The 21,501-nt window shown below is 40.1% G+C and overlaps 2 long non-coding RNA genes across 2 annotated transcripts in view; both read right to left on the reverse strand.

The window, feature by feature from the left end:
* The window catches only part of LOC134728734 (uncharacterized), a 44,472-nt gene extending 42,403 nt beyond the window's left edge, over positions 1-2,069 (reverse strand). The window contains exon 1 of the long non-coding RNA XR_010109504.1: positions 1,936-2,069. This is a non-coding gene — a long non-coding RNA (uncharacterized LOC134728734). The remainder of the gene's footprint in view (positions 1-1,935) is intronic.
* Positions 2,070-8,475: 6,406 nt separating this feature from the next.
* Positions 8,476-14,382, reverse strand: LOC134728735 (uncharacterized). The gene is made up of 3 exons (XR_010109505.1): positions 11,507-14,382; positions 11,192-11,359; positions 8,476-8,575 (listed from the first exon to the last, which is right to left on the reverse strand). It is a non-coding gene; the product is annotated as an uncharacterized LOC134728735 (long non-coding RNA).
* Positions 14,383-21,501: the final 7,119 nt, after the last annotated feature.

Genomic DNA, 21,501 nt, shown 5'->3' on the forward strand with positions numbered 1-21,501 from the left:
TTAAAAATATTTTAGACATCATTCTGTAAGCTCCATTCAGCTTATATGGAGCTACTTCTTTTTCTTTCTTTTTACTTTAATGGCTACAAAGTCTTCTTTTTCTATTTATGGACCAGAATTTATTCAACTAGATTCCTACTGATTGACACTTCCAATTTTGTGTTATTAAAAATTTGCTTCTTACCAGAGGCTGGGAAGGGTAGTGGGGGGATGGGAGGGGAGGTAGGGACAGTTAGTGGGTACAAAAAAAAATAGGAAGCATGAAAAAGTCCTGCTATTTGATAGCACAACAGGGTGATGATAGTCAATAACAATTTAATTGTACATTTAAAAATAACTAAAACGGTATAATTGGATTGTTTGTAACACAAAGGATGAATGCTTGAGGGGACAGACACCCCATTCTCCGTGATGTGATTATAATGCATTGTATGCATGTATTAAAACATCTCATCTACCCCATAAATATATAAACCTACCATGTACCCCAAAAATTAAAAATAAAAATTTTTAAATAAAAACAATTGTGATTCAGTGACAATTCATATTATTTCATACATGTACAAATATCTGAAGGACAAATTCATAAAGAGAACTAAAGACTAAGTGCCTTTTAAAAAAAATAGATTTTGCCACATTGTCCTCTGTAGAGTCTGTACCAATTTATACTCCCATCAGCAATGTATGTGTCAGTTGTCTTTTGAAAAGATTAATATAATAATAACAGATAACATTTATTTTGTGTTTATAATAAGTCAGGCATGTTTCTAAATCCATGACTTGTATTTTACAGAAATCATTATGGAAAATGTCAAACATGAGTAAAATAAACTAAAATAATATAGTGAACTCACTTATACCCTCCCTCAGCTTTACTAATTAAGAATATATGGCAAATCTCCTTTCATCTGTACACCCACCCCCACTCCCTTCCCCACAAACCTGCTGGATTAAAGCAAATGCCAGGCACTGTAAAATTTTAATCACGAATACTTCAGTAGTTCCTCTAAAAAACACAAATCTTTAAAAATTATCACAATATCCTTATTATGCCTTAAACGTTAACTATTTCTTACAATTTCTTAATAACCAGTCAGTATTCAAATTTCCCCAGCTGACCCACAAACATTCTTTCACATTGGGTTTCTCTGAATTAGAATCCAAAGGATGTCCCTGTGTTTTATTTGGTCACTGTGCCTCTTAAGTCTCTTTTTGTCCCTAACAACACTCATCCCTTTTGTTTTCTCACCATTTATTTATTAAAGCAAAAAAGCATCATATGTCTTACTCAATTGTCTTAACCTTTTTTGTAATGGGGTCGAGGATTTGTTTGGTTTTGTTTGCCATAAAAGGGGTGAAATTTTGCTATTGTCAGATTTCAGTACCTTTTCCTCCACGGTATGTGTATTTTGTATCTTGTTAAAGAAAGCTTTCCCTACCCCAAGGATACTTATGCATTTTTTTCTCACAGGTATAAAATTACATTATTTACATTTTGGACCTTTACTCTATCTGGAGTCTATGTTTGTATATGATATAAGATAGAAATCTCATTTAATTTTTTCTCTGGTATACAGCCATTCTCTACCCTTTCTTCATTGGTTTGCAATGTTGTCTCTGACACAAGCTAAATTTTTCACATATACCTGGCTCTGTTTACAAGCTCTCTCTGCTGTTTGATTAATCTACATATCTGATCCTACTCCAATACCACACTGTTTTAGTAACTATAGCTTTTTAATATGTCAACATGTTGTTAGCACAGATTTGCTTAAAATTTTTTAAGTACAATAAAATCAAGACCTTTAGAGCCCTCCAATGTTCAAGCAATGATGAACTTTGATTTTAGGGAAAAAAATGACATTTGGCAGACTGTTGAAACTGAGATGGGAATCTGTGTTGTCCTAATAAATAAAACATAAAAGCTAGATTTACCTTATTTGGAAAAGTTGTATGCAGTTCTTCTACAAGTACAGGACTTTTACGATGACTTCTCAGATCAACAAAGGATTTGCTCTTTTCCTTCCCTTCTTCTTTCTTCAGCCTTCTCCATATCAGCGTGGGCAGGGAGAAGTGGAGGCTGAAAACGAATGAATCCAGGAGTTAGGTGAGGGTGAACATTCAAATCCTTGCTTTACAGATTAAGAATAAGAGGCCCCAGAAGTGGGAGATGGACAAACCACAAATCTCAGGACTCTTGTTATTTGTGTCCTGCTAACTACTAAATTTTGTAGATTTAAATGCCCCAAAGAGCCAATAGCTGACTGGTCATGGTTAATTCATCAAACATGTACTGCTTGATCAATCTTGAAAACCTGGGAGGAATGGCTGCAGCGAATGTACTGATCAGCTCTCAAATGAGAGATGAGTATTTCTGCTGCAAAGGAAAAAAACACACAGAGCTCCAGAGACAGACCTGTCCCATTTTCCCGAGGCTGATCAAGGAAACTACTTCTACCATATCTCTCAGTATGAGGACCACTCCACGAAAGCAAACACTACATTCTTTACTCCAAGGCTTCAAAGATCTTTCCCTATCTTCATAAGGCTGACTAAATACATTTTGATGGTAAAGTATGAAGAGGTCTAGACCCAGAGAAAATACACTTGGTGAAAATTAGTTAGGGGTGCTGCATAGCATATGAAATGTGGTTTGATACATTGTGCAGAGAAAAGACCTGCTCGACTTTTTCAGTCTCTAATTTGACAAAGTCCAAAAGATAGTAGATTTCATAGCCAAGATGGGTAAAGGAGATGCTGTCTCTTTGGATGCATAAAAGGAGGGGTAAAAGTAGAAAATCAACTAATGTTATACTTTCTAAATGGTATACAGCAAAGAGTGATGCTGCCAACAATTCACTACAGTGGGGAAATGTAACTTTTGTTGGACACAATAAGGTCAATTAATAGGACTCTTATTTATTCATTCAACAAATATTTACTGATCCCTATTAATGCTGAGGAATCCATACTGAACAAGACATTCATGGTGCCATCATTCATGGAGTTTCCCTTCTAGAGCTGAAAAGAAAACAAGTAAAAAATAAACGACAAGCTGCAATAACTTGTATGAAGGAAGCAGGCAAAGCACTGAGACAGAAGCCAAATACAGGGAACCTATGTTATGGGTGGTCAGGGAAGGCTCATCTGAGGACCAACGCTTCTATTAAGACATATGGGAGGCCAGGCATGGTGCCTCATGCCTATAATCCCAGCACTTTGGGAGGCCAAGGCTGGTGGATCACCTGAGGTCAGGAGTTTGAGACCAGCTTGGCCAACTGGTGAAACCCCGTCTCTACTAAAAATAAAAAAGTTAGCCGGGCATGGTGGCATGTGCCTGTAGTCCCAGCTACCCTGGAGGCTGAAGCAGGAGAATTGCTTGAACCCCAGGAGGTGGAGGTTGCAGTGATCCAAGATCGCGCCACTGCACTCCAGCCTGGGTGACAGAGTGAGACTCCATCTCAAAAACTAAAAACTAAAAAATAAAAATAAATAAATAAGACATGACGGTGGCAAAGATCAAGGAGAAGAAAGTTCCTGGCAAAGCAAATGGTAAGTGAAAAGGCCCTGAATGGCAGAAGCTCAACATATTCAGGAAGCTGAAAGGGAAGCAGCAAGCCAGCGCCCTGGTGAGCTGACTGGGGGTGCAGGAGGTCAGGGATAGTGCTGGAGATGGGCCCTAGATGGGTCATGCAGGGCCTTATAGGCCAAGGTAATTCATTTGCATTTTTATCCCAAAAGCAACAGAAAGCTTTGGACAGTTTTAAGCAAGAGAGTAACATGATCTTATTTGCATTTTATAAAAATCTATCTGCTGTGTGCAGAATGGATGGAAAGGTGGATATTTAAATGAGAAGAGATGGTGGCTTGGACTGGGGTGGAGAAGTGAAGAGGGAGAAAAATGAATGGATTCAAATATATTTTGAAAGTGGATTTGGCTGGGCTTGTTGGCAGACTGTATTGAGAGGATGAGGAAAGGGGTGAAATCAGATAACTCCTAGTTTCTTCATGTGAACAACTGAATGGATGGAATTGGCTTTTACCAATACAGGAGATATTGGGAGAGAAAGGGCACAAATGGGAAGTGAAAATTAAGTGTGGTATTTAGACAAGTTCAATTTGCAGGAATATAATTATAAAATTCAGAAGTTTGGGCTGGAGATAAAAATGTGAGACTTGTTAGCATGTAAAAGACACTTAACATGGGAAGGAATGTGATTGCCAAAGGAGAGAGTTTGGAGATGGCCAAGAAGGACCAGAACCAAAAGCCTGAGGAGCATCGACGTTTGAGGTAACAAGGTGACAAGGGATAAGAAGCTCACACAATTGCCTGGGGAGAAAAAAAGAAAAAGAGTAGAGCACATTATGGTGATCAGACCATATCTGATTATGATACTCAGGAGAATATCTCAGGAAGGAAGGAGGGGTTGGCTTTACCAAATCCTGCTAGGATTCTTGAGGAGTAGGACTAAGATAATTAAACAAGGAGAACACACCTGGGATTCTGGTTTCTAACAACCACTTTCTCAGAAGACTTCTACTCCTCTCCTTATGGCCTGTGCAGCAGAAGTTCAGGAATTTACTGTCGAGGAGGATTTGTTGGCCGAAGGACGATCACTACCCATCTGAGGATTTCCCACTTGGAAGCAAACTCCAAAAGAGTCCATCATGGGAGGTCAGGAACTCAACACCTCTCCCCTGGATCACTGTACTGGATCCTTCCTTGCTGCCGTGATTCTGGACTTACTAGATCTGACACATTAGCTCAACATTATTTCTTAAAATATTGCTCAAAATTGGCATCACATTTTTCAGGGCAATTTGTCATCATCTATTAAAACTTAAAATGCTCATGCACTCTGACCTGGCATTTTTACCTCTATGTGTCCCTCAAGAGCTAAGATAAATGTTGAGGAATGTTCCAAAAAAAGTTTTGTTTGCCATAGTAAAAAAATTGGAACAATTTAAATGACCACCCATAGAGAGATGGTAAATATTAAAGTATAACCTGTCAATACAGTTGAATGTTACGTAGCTGCAGAAAAAACGTGTAGTCTTTCTAGATGTGTTGACATGGAAAGGCAACCATGACATCTGTGTTGGTGCATGTTGAGCATGAAATTCTCTCTCCTTGCCTTCTAACAGATCTCCAGTTTTCCTTTGGTCTTCACTTCCTCCCCTTGGCAGCCCATGTGACTCAGATTTTCCCAATCCACTTGTTCCCCTAGAGACCCTTAATGTGAAGACCAAATCTGTCCTTAACTCTGTAGCCAGAGAAAATTTTAAAAATCTAATCACATCACCTTCTTCTCCTTGCCCTTAGAATAAAAACCAGAATCCCATAGAAAAGTCGGTGTGGCCCTGTGTGATCTGACCACTGACTGCCCACTCTGTCACATCATCCCCCTCTTGCTTGTTCTCTAGGCTTCTGGCACACTGGCCTTCTTTCTGTTCCTTGAATGACAATGTTTCTTCCTACCACAGGACTTTTAAACATGATGTTCTCACTGTCATCATCCTTCAGACAGCCCAAATGTCACCTTCTCAGGGGAGCCTTCCAGCCAACACAAGCTAGATGAGATCTGTCTGTTTTTATTCTAAAAGCCATTTTGTCTTTTTCCCTCTTGGCCCTTCTCATGATGTGCATGCATGCACTCACTGTTTGATGATTTCTCTGTCTCACTCAACCTCAAGACCTCTGAGGGAAGGACTGTGTCCGTCTTGCTCAAGATTTTAGTACCCAGCACAGTACCTGGGGTATAGTCAGTGTTCCATAAATGTTTATCAAATGAATGAATCTGAAATTATGTCTTACACATAGTAGGAGCTCCACTGATAATGATTAAATGAAACTGAACTGAAAATGATGATTTGTATTTGTCCTGTTAATTTTGATCAAATCAATGTATGTGGCTTAAAGATTTAAATATAATATATTCCTTCTTCCTCCATCCAAGCCATCAGCAAATCCTATCAATTCTACTTCTTCCAAAACACATTTCCAGTCTTTCCTCTCCCCTTCATTTCCACCACAATCACCCTAGTGCAGACCACTGCCAGCTCCTATCTGGACTATTGAAATGCTTTCCAATGGGCCCCTGCCTCCACCTACATTTCTCTGTAGTCATTTTCAAGGAAACAGACAAGATACCCTTTCGAGTAAATCAGATCATGTCAAACCCTTGCTTAAAACTATCACTTCCCAACATAACTACAAACACACTTGAGATGCAGTTCAAATTCTTTACCCTGAAATCTTTTTGACATAATCTCATAATGTTCTCAGGAACTACCTGTACACTCTAATACACTGCTCTTCCTTCTATTCTTTGTATATTATCAACCTATTTCCATCTTAGGGCCTGCACTGGCTGGTACCTTTGCTGACAGTGCCCCCCAGTCTGTCATGTCCCTCTGTTGTAAATCTCCACCTGGCATTTTTCTTGTTTATCCCTTCAAGTGTCTTCTTTACTGCTGTATTCTCTGTATCTAGAGCAGTACCAGGCCCCTAAGAGGCTAATGAATTTCTGTTGGATGGATGAATGCCTTTAAAAATTCTTTACTAATTGATTTCCAGCCTGATATAGTTTAGATATTTTTTCCCTCCAAATCTCATGTTGAAATTCGATCCCCAGTTGTGGAGGTGGGACCTAATGGGAGGTGTTTAGGTCATGAGTTCTCAAGATAACGAGTTCTTGCCGTATTAGCTCCCATGAGAAGTGATTGTTAAAAAGAGCCTGAGGCACCTCCCTTCCTTCTCTTTCTCCCTCCTCCTCCTCCTTCTCCCTCCTTCTCCACCTTCCTCCTCCTTCCTCCTCCTCCTCTCTTGCAGTGTGATCTGCAAGAACATATGACTTCCCTTTGGCTTCACTTTGCCTTTTGCCATGAGTGAAAGCAGCCTGAGGCCCTTACCAGAAGAAGAGTCTGGTACCATGCTTCTTGTACAGCCTGCAGAACTATGAGCTGAATAAACCTCTTTTCTTTGTAAATTACCCAGTCTCAGGTATTCCTTTACAGCAGCACAAAACAGACTAACTCACAGTCCTATTACTTCACTGAAAGTACTCTCTTTTAGCCACTTCCAGAAACGGCTTTTTTGTTCTCATCCTCTTGAACCTCCCTCCTCTTCCCCTGCTGCAAATTGGATACCTCCTTTCTTTTCTTGTTTGCTTCCTTTCCTTTTGTGAAGCCTGTCTCTCACCACCCAGCTGACTGCTCCTTCTCTTTCCCTTCTAATAGCATCTCCCATTCTCACACTTTGAAAATCCTCCGTGGTTTTTATTCCTCTCCCTCTCTTAGAAACACCATCTGTCCCAAGACTTCCAACAAAATCTCTGCAACCATGACTCAACTACCTACACCTCTTACCCCAGCCTTTCATTCACATTTCCATCTTCTTTATTGCCCTACAATGTTTTCAAATTCCATGTGTTAAATCTTCCTCTTTCCCAGCTAGTTTTGCTTTAAAAAGTCCTCTTTAAGGTCAAAAGCACCAAGACTCATCCTTGCCCCATAACCCAGGAATTGAGTTATGATTAATTCTTGCTTCCCTTTTGGCCTAAACAGCCAAGTTCTCATCTTGGCCTTCTGAGTCTTCTCTATATTTTTTGGATTCAACACTTTTCCATTCCCATTTCAGGCCCACTCTGCTTTTACCTACAATAATGCAAACTCTCCCATCTTTGAAAATGCCCTTTTTAGCTCTGAAAACTCAGAACCACAGGATAGTAGAATTGGAAAGATTCTTTGAGGGAACCTGTCTCATTTTTTGAAATGGGAAAACTGAATCCCAAAAAATAACTAGGATTTGCTCAATAGTGCAGCTAAGCATTCACGTTAGAGATTTTTCCACCTATCCTTCCACACTGTCTTGTCTCCAAAACATTCTTTCTAACTTGGCTTTCTTTTCTACACAGCTGCCATGTTGGTCTTCCTTAAGATGGAAATAATCCTGTTGTTTTCCTACATAAAAAACAAAACTTCAGGGACTTCTAATGCCTCAGTTAAGCTGAGAAGTTTAATCAGAATTCCTAGATTTAAGCTCAAACTCCTCCACCCGGTATCTGGCATTCAGGTTTTTATAAGCTGATAACTCTCCTGCTTATAAATGGAATGGAAAGGGAATGAATGAGTAGAGTATGGAATGGAATGGAAAGGGAATGAATGAGTAGAGTATTGGCAGACAAATTTCAGAACAGTGTGAAGAGTTTTCTAAGTATTAAAATTATTCTTCAATGGCATGGATTTTCTTGGGAGCTAGTGAGCTTCCTATGAACCTCAGTGTTCAAGAACAGGCTAGACAATACTTACAATAAATATTAGAAAGAGAGCCTCCATTATGGTGGTGGAAGCTGGTTGAGATGAGTTCAGACTCCTTACACCTCTGAGTACTAACACCCAGTATCCTTCCTGTCTTAATTGGCTTGGGCTGGTATAACAACTAGGTGGCTTGAACAATAGAAATTTATTTCTCACCATTCTAGAGGCTGGAAAATCTAAGTTCAGAGTGCCAACATTCCTGGGTTCCGGTGAGGGTCCTCTTCTGGGTTGCAGACTGCTGACTTCTTATTGTATCCTGACATGATAGAAAAAGAGCAAGCTATCTCTGTGGCCTTTTCTTATAAGGGCTAATCCCATTCATGAGGGTCCTACTCTCCAAATACTATCACACTGGGAAATAGATTTCAACACGTGAATTTGGAGGGGACACGAATATTTAATCCATTGCACTCCCCATTCTAGCCTACTTCTGGATTCCTTTCACATGCCACTCCAAAAACATCTGAACTTCTAGCTTGCCCCATATGGCCCTCCACTTTCCTATCCTTCTATTCCTTTGTTTATGCTATTCTTGCTGCCTACAATGTCTCTTTCAACCATCTCCATGAAACACATTTAAATGTCATTTCTTCTATGACATCTTTACAGATACCTCCAATTGAGTGTCTCTGTGTCATTATCTCTACCTCTAGCTCTGTCTTATCTCGCTCAACCTCCCTTAGCATAAAATCATGTAATTATGTTGCTCAGGATAGATTGGAAGGAACATTAATGGGCATCTGGTCCAAATACCTATGATTTTATTCTCTTGCTGTCTCCTCTCCCAGGGAGTCCTGTATGTCATTGCTGGGTAAATCCACATACCCTTCCTTTCATTGCATTTTTTTCTGTTAGAAAACCTCCAGAAATCCCTGCCTCAAATCTGTGCCTCTTCATCCTGCAGTCAAAGTCACCATCAGTAGCTCCCACTCCTGACTGTCTCACCAGAAGAGTCCCTCTCCTTTGATCGGACGAGCTTCATCTACTCCTTTACTCACATCCCTGTTCCTTCTTCCCTGTATGTTCAGGCCATTCTCTATGCCTGAAATGCTTTACCCTTTCTTCACTTATAAGAAATGTGTTACACTCCTCTCCAGGAAGACTTTCTTAATTACGAGGGCCACTGTTTTTATTTTAAATTTCTTAATTATTACCCATACAGTAATGAAATGCCTGTCTCAATACTGATGGTGAATTGTTTTCTAGCTATTTTGAGTATTGACATTCTCTCTTCCTACTGGGAACATGAACCACCTCATCTTTCTCTTGCCCACTTCCACCCACTCAGTGCATCAAGTACACAGGAAACCATAAACACTTGCTGATATTTGTTAAGCAAGTTACATCTTTATAGTGGCCATTTTATCAAACAATAGCCAAAACTGTATATTGTGGTGAGAAGCAAAACCGGATAGAAAGAAAAAAATATGTATTTGGAAGGGGAGACCACAAGGAGAAACTGAATATTAGCAGTGAAACAAAGAGGTAATAAACCTTAATAGTTTCCTAAAAGAGTAGGCATGATTGCTTTAATCGAAACAGAAGACACGAACACCGGAGATGTGCTCGTTTAACACCAGGAAGATGAATTAGAAAAGCTGCCCCAAATATTTTTTCTTGAGTGATGTATTATGTGATGAGAAGCTTGTAATACGTTATGGTTGCACCTTTGACATATGATTTAACCCGTTGATGCAAAGTCTGGATTTCTTGGTTTGCCTCTGTCTGCCTTTAGCTATTAGAAAAGATATTCTAAAATGAGAGCAGAAATGGATCCTTATAAGGGTTTGATGTGGAGGGTGAAGTCTTTCTGCAGATTTATACTGAGAATTTAGAGTAGCTTAGGAAGAATTGCAAAACCGAACGCTGCAATATGAAAGTTATTCCTTAGAGACAGATCACTCTGAAGTCTGGCTCCAAGTGGTCTTCCTGCTTAAGCTTCCAGGCCAAATGATGGCAGACAAATATATTGCTGGAAATTGGAGATGTGGCATTTTCACTCTTCTGAATGTTTCAGACAGGTAACTTTTACTGCAGGAAAGTCTTTCATAGCAGAACTAAGCCAAGGTGTAGACCCTCATCTTGGCCCAGGTTCAGGGAGGTGGCCAGTGTCTAACAAGGCAATCAGAGGAATTTGTAAAGGGGCTTCTGAACATTCTGACATAAACTCAGTGAATTTGGGTTGGGGTGGAGAAACGGGGTCCTCTCTCCATGGAATCCCCCGGCATGCACTTCAAAGGCAATTAGCATTGCTGATCAAGCAAACAACTTGTACCTTACTATCTTTTATAGAAGTATTTAAAACTTTTTAACAAAACACATGCCTTCTTCATGTCACTGCTACGCTGGTAGCTCTTATTTTAAATGTATTATGACTTCTAAATGCTTTTCTGCCATGCTTACATAGAGCCAACCCAGCTACATCTCATATTTGGCAAGTTTAATGAGTTTCCTCTCCTATCTCTCTCTTCCATCATTAACATTGTTCTTGAAATGTGCAAGCAGGCGTGAGCTCAGCCCAACACTCATAAACCTTGTCCTCTTCTGCCTTTTGGGTCATGCTGACCTGGTCTTGGGGTAACTACTCTGTGGTCACATCCTGTTTGCTAGTTGAGCACCCATCTAATGGTGTCTTTGCCTCTATAGCATTTCCTCCAGATTACTGATGACTACAGCACATAGGAAAGCACCAAAAGCCAGGGTACAAGGCAACCAGAGTGTATCAGCTGCTTCCCTTCAATTCACCAGGCCAACCCTAAAGTCCTAAGTCCAGACTAGCCATGAACTATTTTCTCACTGTTACCCTAGTCTCCTTAAAACTGTTCTCAAAACTATTTTTCTACTATTTTGCTGAGTTTAGAATAAATACCACCTTGCATTTGCTAGGTCTTTCAGTTCTGATTGTGGCAATTAGCTTTAGCATCCTCTTTTATGTCCTCTTATAAAAACGATCCACCATCTAGTCCATATCTCAATTTCATCCTCAATATGGCTCCAGACTCCTCCTTCCCTTTGTCTCTCCTTGTTCCAAGTTGCAGTCCTAGAATGAACACAGAGCAAAATTCAGACACTAGGCTATTTCTTTCCTGCAGTATCTTTTCCCAGCATCTGACAAGTTCCTAGCCTGTCTTTCTCTCTGGGATTGTTCCTTTACAGAAATGTACATGGATTAAATAACAATACTCACCATCAGGTTTGAAAGGCATGGGGGATGCAAAGTGCCTGACTCAGGCTTTCCCACAAATCTGAGAAATGAATCTGGAGAATTCTGTTACTCTTTAACAGCTGTCTTTGAAAGGGAGAAGACATAGAGCAGATGTTATGGGCCCACCCGACAAAGTTGACCTCCTTGAGTCAGGTGCAAGGCCAGATAGACACACAGGAGAACAGGTTGATGGGACCTAACAACGCCATCTAAAATTTTCACCCCAGAACTTGCAAACTGGGCATTTCCTTTGTTTAAAAAACTTTTGCTTTAAAGTGGGTGTTCCAATAGCATGTGGGACTCTATAGCTCAGACAGAGGGTCTAACTTTTGTCTAAAACCAGGAGTTTCATTGAGGAAAACAACAGAATAACTGATTACAGGTTATGATATTCAGTGAAACCTCAAGAACACTGTAGCTTCTCAGTCCACTTAGGACTGTAATGATAAGCCCCACACTCTAAAAGATTTAACTGAGAGAAAAGGAAGTTAGCATATTTAAACTCCTTTCTTATTAACACTAATAACAATTAATTACAAACATTTATTCTGATTTATGGACACCTGCTTAGCATCAGCAACACAGACCCACCCCTCCAATTATTTAGTGATACAATGGCACATTCAATTTGCTCTGTGGAGTCAAGCCTTTTCTAATTTCCTGTGTAGCCACCTTCAGCTCTGTGTATATCTTCCTATTTTAAATTACCAACAGGCCTCAAACATATTTGCCTGGTTTTGAAAGCAGCAGGAGGTGCTTTTTGAAGTTTCTGAAATACACACACATGCATACATGCATTGCATGCATGCACTCACATGGGGCACTCAATCCAAGCACAAGGTGATAAGATCCTTTCCGTGCAAAAGTTTTCCAAGTACTTACTCACACTCAGACATACAAAACTTCTATTTTTCTCCCTTATTTTAATGATCTATCACAATTAGATAACTTCTTATTTATAACACTATTTTTGCAGTCACGAAGAAATACAAGAAAAGTGATGACCAAAATGACTTTAGAAGTCAGCCTAGGACATTATTTTCTGCTATTAGTCCTTACCAATGTCAAGTGCAAAATTTAAATTAACAAGCACTTCCCTAATTGGAATGACTTCAGCACTTTTGCTGCCTTCCATTGATTTCTATTTACTTTGGCAGCCACAGGCAAGAAGAACATATTTCTGTGCCTGAAGAAGCACCCTAAGGCTTCACTAGGGTGTATAGATGAGAATGCCATGATGAAATGTTGCTGCGAGGTTATTCTAAAAATTAACATAACACAAGAGGAGCACTATTTATGTAGTGTTTCTACAGGCCTTACCTTCCTGTTAGCGTTGTGTTAGAGTCATCTCCTGGCTATATTTCTCATATTAACAACTGGTCTATAGTCCTTTAACCTAACAGTAAATATGCTGTCAAAGCCATTTTAATACTAAACAGCTTACCTGCAAATATGTCATATGCCAGATATTCTGGACCAGAGGTAACCTTGACCCCACACTAAGCTTGTAGGAAAAGAAGCTAATGCCTCTAAATCATGAGGTTACTGTTGGTGACAGGTGTGTATAAAGAACATTCTTCATCAGAAATACCAATAATAAATATTTCTAAGCTCCAAGTTGGCTTCAAGAAGGCATGAAAATCTATAGAAGGGTTAAAATAAGCTTTGGACTCATCGTACGGTTTTTTCAATTCTTTGTAAACTGTTAGCCTCAGGTTTCTTAGAGTTGAAAAACCCATGGAATAAATACAATCAGAAGATACTCCCTTTCCTTTTTTCTCTTCTCCATTTTATCACCTGCAATAAATATCCAATCATATTATGGCATATTCATCTATGAAAGACAGCTAGACAGAAATATGAGCTACCACATTTTTCTTGAACCCATTTCCCATATTCTGACATTTCAAACATTTGCCAACACCCAGTGGCTCCACCAGTTTTATCAATAATATAAAAATGAAGAAAGTTAAACTAAATTAAAAACAAAAAAACTCAACTCTAGAGGACTACAGACAATATTTCTCATCCTGCTTTTAAATTAAGACTTTGTTTGTCCAATGTCAGCCTCAACTCCTCCTTCTGGGACTGGAGGAGACGCCGATAAGTGACCTTGATATGGAGGAAGAGTACCCAGACTTCTATCACCATAGCCAGACAGATTATCGTGCCTCAGTTTTCTTATAAAGACAAATGTTCCTAATAAAATCCTAAAGGGTACTATGAGAGGATGGGTACAAACCCACTTTGGGAACCAGAGCTTCCCAGCCCTACCATGGTGACTCCGGCCTTTCCTGACTCCCTGCCTAGCCTTCCACAGGTTGTGTCCACAGGATAGAATGCCCCAGAAGCCTGTTTGGTTGAAAGTTGGGTGGGAGGAGGGGCATGTTGACAGGCAAGAGGCAGTTAATTCAGCTGCAACTCAACCAGAGCACCCGAACTATCCCTCTGGGGTAGGAAGAGGGGGGCATGGGCTCCTTTAATGACCCCAGATAGTCAGGACCTCTGTTTTATGTCTTATCGCAATTACAGAGAGACCAGGCCCGGTAAGTCGAAGCAGCTGCAGGGCCACATGCACATTAACTACGGATGTGCTGCCCCTTCAGATCTCGCCCGCACAGGCACTCCCCCCACCCCCCACTGGGCCAAATCCATTTCTTTGAAGCATTATATACAAAAGCCACTTCTCGAAAATTCTGAGTTACTTTTGAGAGATGCTATATAATTACTCTTCACCACTTTGAGACACTAGCTAATGATACTCATAGAAAAACATTAGCCAGTCCCCTGTATAAATGGGCTATTTCTAATGAGAAAGTTTCTACAGCAGAAAACATCTCATGGTGTCTCCTGCCATTGTGGTGGTGGGTGGTTTCCTAAGCAACCTCACTAGCGTCTATCAGCAGGCATTATTCCATCAGGTCCTTGCCCTGCCTCACCTCCACACTCTCTTAGCTATTCAACAAACCTGTCCTGACTCAAACGTGGAGATGGTGGGAACATGGCCATGAGAGATTCTGACAAGTCTTGACTTCATTCAGCTTCCCAGTCAAGGGACAATTAATTACCGTGATGTGGAGTGAGTGTGCAGGAAATTAGAACCTTATTAACAGTGACAATATGGTTCTCAGGACAAACACATAGAGCCCATCTTCACTTCATGAGGGAAGCTTTAGAAGGATAAAGATGGCTTTTGAACCACTTTGGCTAAAAAGGAATGTGTAGTTTTCTAAACCCAGATATGATTCCTACCTATAACCTTGGAAATTTACCAGGTTAAAGAATGAATCTAAATGTGAAATTCTGCCACCTTAGAATAGAGCAAGGACTGGATTTTGTTAGGTCCTGCATCCAGTTAACAATTTCTTTATAAGTTGCATTCCTGAAATTCATTAGGAAGTAGTATTTGGGGTTTCAGAATGTGTGTTTCCATTAAACAGGTGTCATGGTAGCATTTCATTTTATTTGTTCAGCAATTATTTGCATAGGCTTCCCTAAATAAATAATAGGTCTTAACCCATTAAAGCCTCACTGGAACCCTGTGAAGCAGATGCCTTTCTTATCCCCATTTGCAGATGAGGAAGCTGAACATTGAGAGGTTAAGTAACTTCCACAGGGTCACACAGCAGATGAAAGTAGCAATTTCCACAGGATCCTTGCTAAGCTGTCTAGGCATCAGCTTGCCAGGGAAGCTCTCTGAGAACAACACTCTGAACAGCCCATTCCTATCCTCAAGGCTCCTCCAACTCTGCTACCTGATGGGAATATTCTGATCTGGACCCTATGTCCAGGGCAAACACTGCTCCATGCCAGGAGGAGCAGCAGATCTTGAATGTTGACATTTGCAGATTCCCTGAAGCCAGGGAAGGAAGATACAAAGCAGAGTCCATCCCCTGTGGCTCCTTGACCCTAGGCTTTTGGGAAGAGACTCTTATGCCAAAAGAGATCTCAGGGAAGACAAAATCTCATAATTGGGGATGCCTAATCCCTTTCCCCAGCCAATCTGCAAGAGCCATTGCTCCAGAGTTGGGCAACTGAACAGCCAGAGTGGGCTGGAGGTGGAAGGGTGCAGCTGGGCTCACACCTATATTGGCCGTCAAATGCCAGGGTCCTCTGGACCACAGCACCCCATCTGCATCAGGAGGTACACAGCAGTGGGGTTTTGACTAGGAAAGGAAAAGCACCAGTTTCTTTCCCAGGAGTCTAGATACGTGTAACTCTGACCCTAGTGTGGTAGACACCATTAGTCTAATTCCCATGCATTTGATGGAGAGCTGCCCTTAAAACACAGGCAGTAGGCATTTACAGTTTTGCACCACTAAATGAACCACCTGCCGTTGTCATAACAGAAGGAATAAACATTCAAGACAAAATGCAGGTGAAAGCTATTTTCAAGGGTAACAAAGTAAGCTCTCCAAGACCGGAAGTGTTCAAGCATCACTTGGCCCAGATGTGATAGAGGGAATTCAGATATCTAGGTGGTTCAACTAGATCAATGCTTTCCAAATGTAGACATTCACCACGATCTCCTGGGGAACTTTGAAAAGAAAATACATTTTGTCAGGTCCAATGCCATATGGTAAGATTCATTAGGTCTGGAGTGAGACTTAAGGAATCTGTAAGTTTCACAAAACTGACAGTGATTCTAGAGCTCACCAGGACAAGGAATATTTGGACAGGATGACCTCTGTGATTCTGTTAGAGAGTCTGTGATTTCTTACCAAGGCTCTGGGCCTCACCTACCACAAATTTACAGGTTGAAAAATGCCTGTGTAGATTGCTTGTCATTGGGGAATAGTTCCCCGCCCCCCGCCCACAATGCAGTGGTGTGCATATTTGCTGATGTTTCCCCCCCAGAGCATGTGGGAATGAATCATTATTGAAACAATTTACTTTCAGTTAGTGCATGAATGCCTTCCCATGATGCTCTGATGCTTTGTTTGTCCTCCTATAAAAATTATTTATGACCCAAGTGTGATCTTTTAAATCAGAATACTTATTTCTGAAATCAAAGCTCTCGCATGCTAATGCAAGTAGAAACCTTGATAATTTTTCAAAGCCATGTTGAATATTCAAAAGCTGGAACTGAAGGAAAGGAGTTAACATTAATTAATATTTGAAGCACTAAAATAAAAGCAACAGTGAAGCTAATTTTGCAGGACAATTAATCATGAGTCTTGCTAATTACACATGGGATTTTGCAAATGATTTTTTTCTCAGGTAGCAAAGTAAAAATGATAATCCGCTACCCATCAAAATCATTGGCTTCTCACCAATGTCCCCAGCAAGAGCAATTAGTGGAAACAGCAGAGCCCTAGTAATTGCATGTCAAGAGAGGAGAATGTTAGAATTTTAATTGCTCTAAATAAAGACCACTTGCTCATATATACACCTGATTGTCCAAAACAGCTCTGCAAGCCAGAGCAAGTATGCCACCACTTCCAGGTGCCCGCATAAAAATAACTCTTTGGGAACAGTATTCTCCCAGCAACCCATGCAGTTTCTGGAAGAAAATATCAATATGCATTCACATTCTGAATTGCAGTGTCATCACTTGAATATAAGAAGTGCAAAAAAAAAATCACCCACTTGGGAAAATGTGCATATTCTTTATATTTGCCAAATATTTATTGCTGACATTTTTTTGAAGAACTTTAACTATCTACAAGGTGCCAAGGGCTTCAAATTTACTGAATTTTAGGATCCCCAATAAAATGTTTTTAACAAGACATCTCAAGAGGGCATAAAATAAAAAATTACCATATTCATGAGTGTAAGCCTCTAAGATTGCAATGCTATAAACTGGATGTTTATAATTTGCTTGTGGCTTTCTTAATTAAAAACTGGTAATTAGAAACTCAAGTACTATTTTTACACTTCATCTTCTACACTTTACATGCTACTGTTACTTTTCAGTTTAATATATGTACACATGGATGCACACAATTGCAAATGATCAATAATATTTAACTGTGTGTCTAAAACCTAAATGATGATGGATACATTTAAATATTGCTTTCCAGGAGATTATTATTCCAATGGCCATGTCGTGGCTTAAACACTTAGTTTAAACAAGACAGCTACCATTTTTTGCTCTTCCCAACATGCATCATTTACTCTCATTTTTAAGCTGAATTGCTGAAATGCCTTCCAAGTACTTCTAGTATCTATTGTCTCCCAGACTAGCCTTGCATCTTTTGAGTGCACCATATTGAGGTGCTAAACCACCAAGCACTTCCTGCTATTAGCTTTGTGGGCTGAGTGTTAGGTGCAGAGCAGTAACCTTAACTTACCACCATATCGTCTTTGCACATCCAAAGTTTTGTGCATGTTTTACTATACCAGAACCACCTAAAATCAACAAGCAGGACGTAGGGAGTGCTGCTTCCTTTGCTGAATTACCAGCAGATCACAGGTGTGTACCTGACTCCCGGAGGTGATTCAGGTAATAACACTAGGATGGTGATTTAAAGGGTTAGAAGCTTTTCCACAGAAGGTAGTCCTTGAATTCTATCATTTTGCAAATATTGCTCACGAATGGCAACTTACTTACCGGCCTCCTTAAGTGGTTGCTTTTTATTTGTATTATGTTTTAAAGTAGAAAACTTTGAAGATGGTTGTTTTTCTGTCAAAGCACAGCCATTATGCCATCCTCAAGTTAGAATTTCTTCATCAGGTTATTATATATGCCTATCTCATGAGACTTTAACCCTCTCCCTGCTCTTTTTTCAAATATCAATTTAGGGCCAAAAAAAGGTGAGTCAGAACAATCATTATTTATTTAGAAGCATTTTACCAAGACACAAGGAACAAGCTACCCACTTTTGTAGCAAGATTTTTTTAAGAGGATATAGCATAAAATGACAAAAATAAATAAATAAACAAAGCCATAAGCAGAGCAAAGCCTATTGGGTAGGATAGCATCTACGTCTCAAGTGACATGAGAGAATCTGATGTAAATTATAAGATGATTGATTAGAAAAACAAATATTTGGCCAGGTGCTGTGGCTCATGCCTGTAATCCTAGCACTTTGGGAGGCCAAGGCAGGTGGATCATGAGGTCAGGAGTTCGAGACCATCCTGGCCAACATGGTGAAACCCCATCTCTACAAAATTAGCCAGGTGTGGTGGTGGGCGCCTGTAGTCCCAACTACTCAGGAGGCTGAGGCAGGAAAATCACTTGAACCTGGGAGGCAGAGGTTGCAGTGATCTGAGATCGCACCACTGCACTCCAACCTGGGCAACAGAGCAACACTCCATCAAAAAAAAAAAAAAAAAAAAAAGAAAGGAAGGAAGAGAAAGAAAGAGATTTTGTACAGATCAAGATTGCAAGGACACACTATTATTCTAAAGGGCAAAAGGAGTAAAGCACAGGATTCTGAAAGCTTCTTTCTTGCAGCATCTAAAATGCTCGTGTAGACATTGTTTCCCACGCTGTCTGGCGTTAACATCAGGAGACTGCCAAAGTGCTATTTATATTGCTGCTCATGGCTGGGTGGGAGAAGGACAAAGAAGCGTTTTGATCAAAATGTATAATTTCCCAACATTAAGTGTTTATAAAAGGGTGTTGTAGTAATAAGGGGTTAGGTGTGCCAATAGCTTCTAAATCAAGGGCCACACTAATCAGAGTGAACTTGGCATAAGTACTAATAGATGATAGCTACCCATTAAGGGAACAGAGTAGATCTTGGCTTAACCTTTGCCCCACAAAGCTCCCAGGACCTTTTGTGGTTTTTCCTGACTATAGTATCTGCAGACATCTTGGTAATTTTTAACACGGTGGCAGACTTCCATTGTAATAAAGCTCAATTATATTGGCCCTTTGATGGAGTTTATGGTGCCACATCAATTAAATGAGGCAGAGAGAGACAGTGAGCAGACCTTCCATCACCCATCATTTGGGAAGAGATTTGCAGTAAAAGAATAAATTTTGTGCACACATATCAACTTAACATTAAAGAAAAAATGATAAGTACAAGTAACAAAGAAAGAAAGGGGAGAACAGAAAGAAAATGATGAAGCTGAATGACTTGCTTACACTTTTGAGTTTCAGTTGCCACCTCTGCTGTTGGACCAAACTAGGGGCTCTTAAATCTGGGTTTTCTCAGTCCCCTGTAGGATCCGCTAATGGGCTTGATGATACCCATGAGTTCCCTGAAATTATGGGCCAAATATTGTGTCTGCACATATACATATTTTTCTGGGTGCAGCTTTATAGCTTTTATGAGATTCTCAAAAAAGATCATAATCCAGATAACGATAAAAACTACTAGAAAAAATAGTTGTGTAGGCCTTTACTACTTCTAATCTTATAAGGAACAATTCGGTAATCCCATTTCTAAATAAAGTCTGCTCCAAATGACTCTGTTATGTCCAAAGAATCCCAAGGTTCGAAATTTGTTTTCATTGTATCATTTAATATAATTGCCTTCTGTGGTTGGCACGCATCTAGAAATTCAAGATCCCTCAGCAAACACTTCACAAGGTTTCACTTTAGTCTTTGCTGTTCAACCCTCCTTCAGTGCAGTATTGAACTGAGCTATATCAACAACCACAAAAGGAAGAAAACGGAGCTGAATCTTTTCCTCCATAGCCAGCTGAGCCACTTGAATGTCTCTAGGGCCTGAACAGTAATAGCTCTTTTATGAATTGGTTACACCTTTGGAGTTAGTGAGTTTGGCTGAAGTTAGCTGTTACTGTTATTATACCAACATTGCAAATTTTGTCTAGTTCCATGTTGAAAATGAGCTGTTACTCTGGGCTTCACACTGGACAGTCTTTCTGGGCACTATGTTCTCAAGATTTCTTCAGCTTACATGTTATAGACTTTTAAAGGAATTCTGAAATCAAAGATGACCTATATCAATTAAAAAATAAAAGGAAAGGGAATTCGGGAAGCTGAAAAGAACTGACCAAATATGTGAATGGACAGGCAGCCTGGAATTAGCCAGGAATGACCCTCCAAGCATATCTGACAGAATGATGTGAAAGCATACAACATGAATTATTCAAAATAATTAGAGACAGCACTAAGGGTGTTTGCTCTGATAGGGCCATAGTGGAATTTGAAGGGGAAATCAAGGCAGCCAGAGAGAAGCAGGTAATAAACCACTTGGATTCTTAAATGGCAGGCCCTAATTTTTTCAATGTAAACATGGAGGTGTCTGTTTCCTGAATTGTAAATTGAAGGGGTTATCTAAACAGCTCTCTTTAGCATTACCACCCTGGGAGTAAGTCACTAAAGATGCTAAAAATTATACTGCTCCTGGAAAGATATGAAAACAGTTTTTCGTGCAGTTTGTACAATGACATGTTATAGAAGGAGGAAAGAAATGTAAGCAGGATACAATAAGATGTTTGAGCAGAGTGGTCTTCTCTCACTCTGGACCCTCACAATTCCCAGCTAGGCAGGACTGGGCATGTTCAGTATTTGGTTTGCTATTGAACAAGAACACTTAGGTATTGCAGGGAAGAATTGCCATTTAGTATAGGTTTAGTGATCTCGAATTCCTATGATCTAGTACACCCACATGAAAGTACATACACGAAAATGTGGCATTTTCCTCTGCAAAACTTTGTATGCTGACCCAAATAAAATAAAGCTATTAGGCTATTAGTAGTTGACCTTGGGGGGAGTCAAAAGTTGTATATGGATTTTTTACTACACCAGGGGTCAGCACCCCAATTCCCACATTATTCGAGGGTCAATTGTACACTGTGTCTGTTAAGGCAAAAGCAGCCTCTCTATAATTATGTCTGAGACTTGGGGTGGGATATTGGTGAGCTGCTCTAGGGCGCAGGGTTAGGCCCTTCACAGGGGAGACAGAGGATGGCTTGGGCCACCCATACGGGCCAGGCCTGTGCTGCCATCACTCCCTTTCCTCCCTAGCTACATGATTGTCCTAGGGCCATGAATAAAGGCCCAGGTGCCTTTAAAGCAGCCAGGCCCTGCCTTTCAATGAAAACAGACTGTTAAC

The sequence above is a fragment of the Pan paniscus genome, chromosome 13 (genome assembly GCF_029289425.2).
Source record: "Pan paniscus chromosome 13, NHGRI_mPanPan1-v2.0_pri, whole genome shotgun sequence".
Classification (NCBI taxonomy): domain Eukaryota; kingdom Metazoa; phylum Chordata; class Mammalia; order Primates; family Hominidae; genus Pan; species Pan paniscus.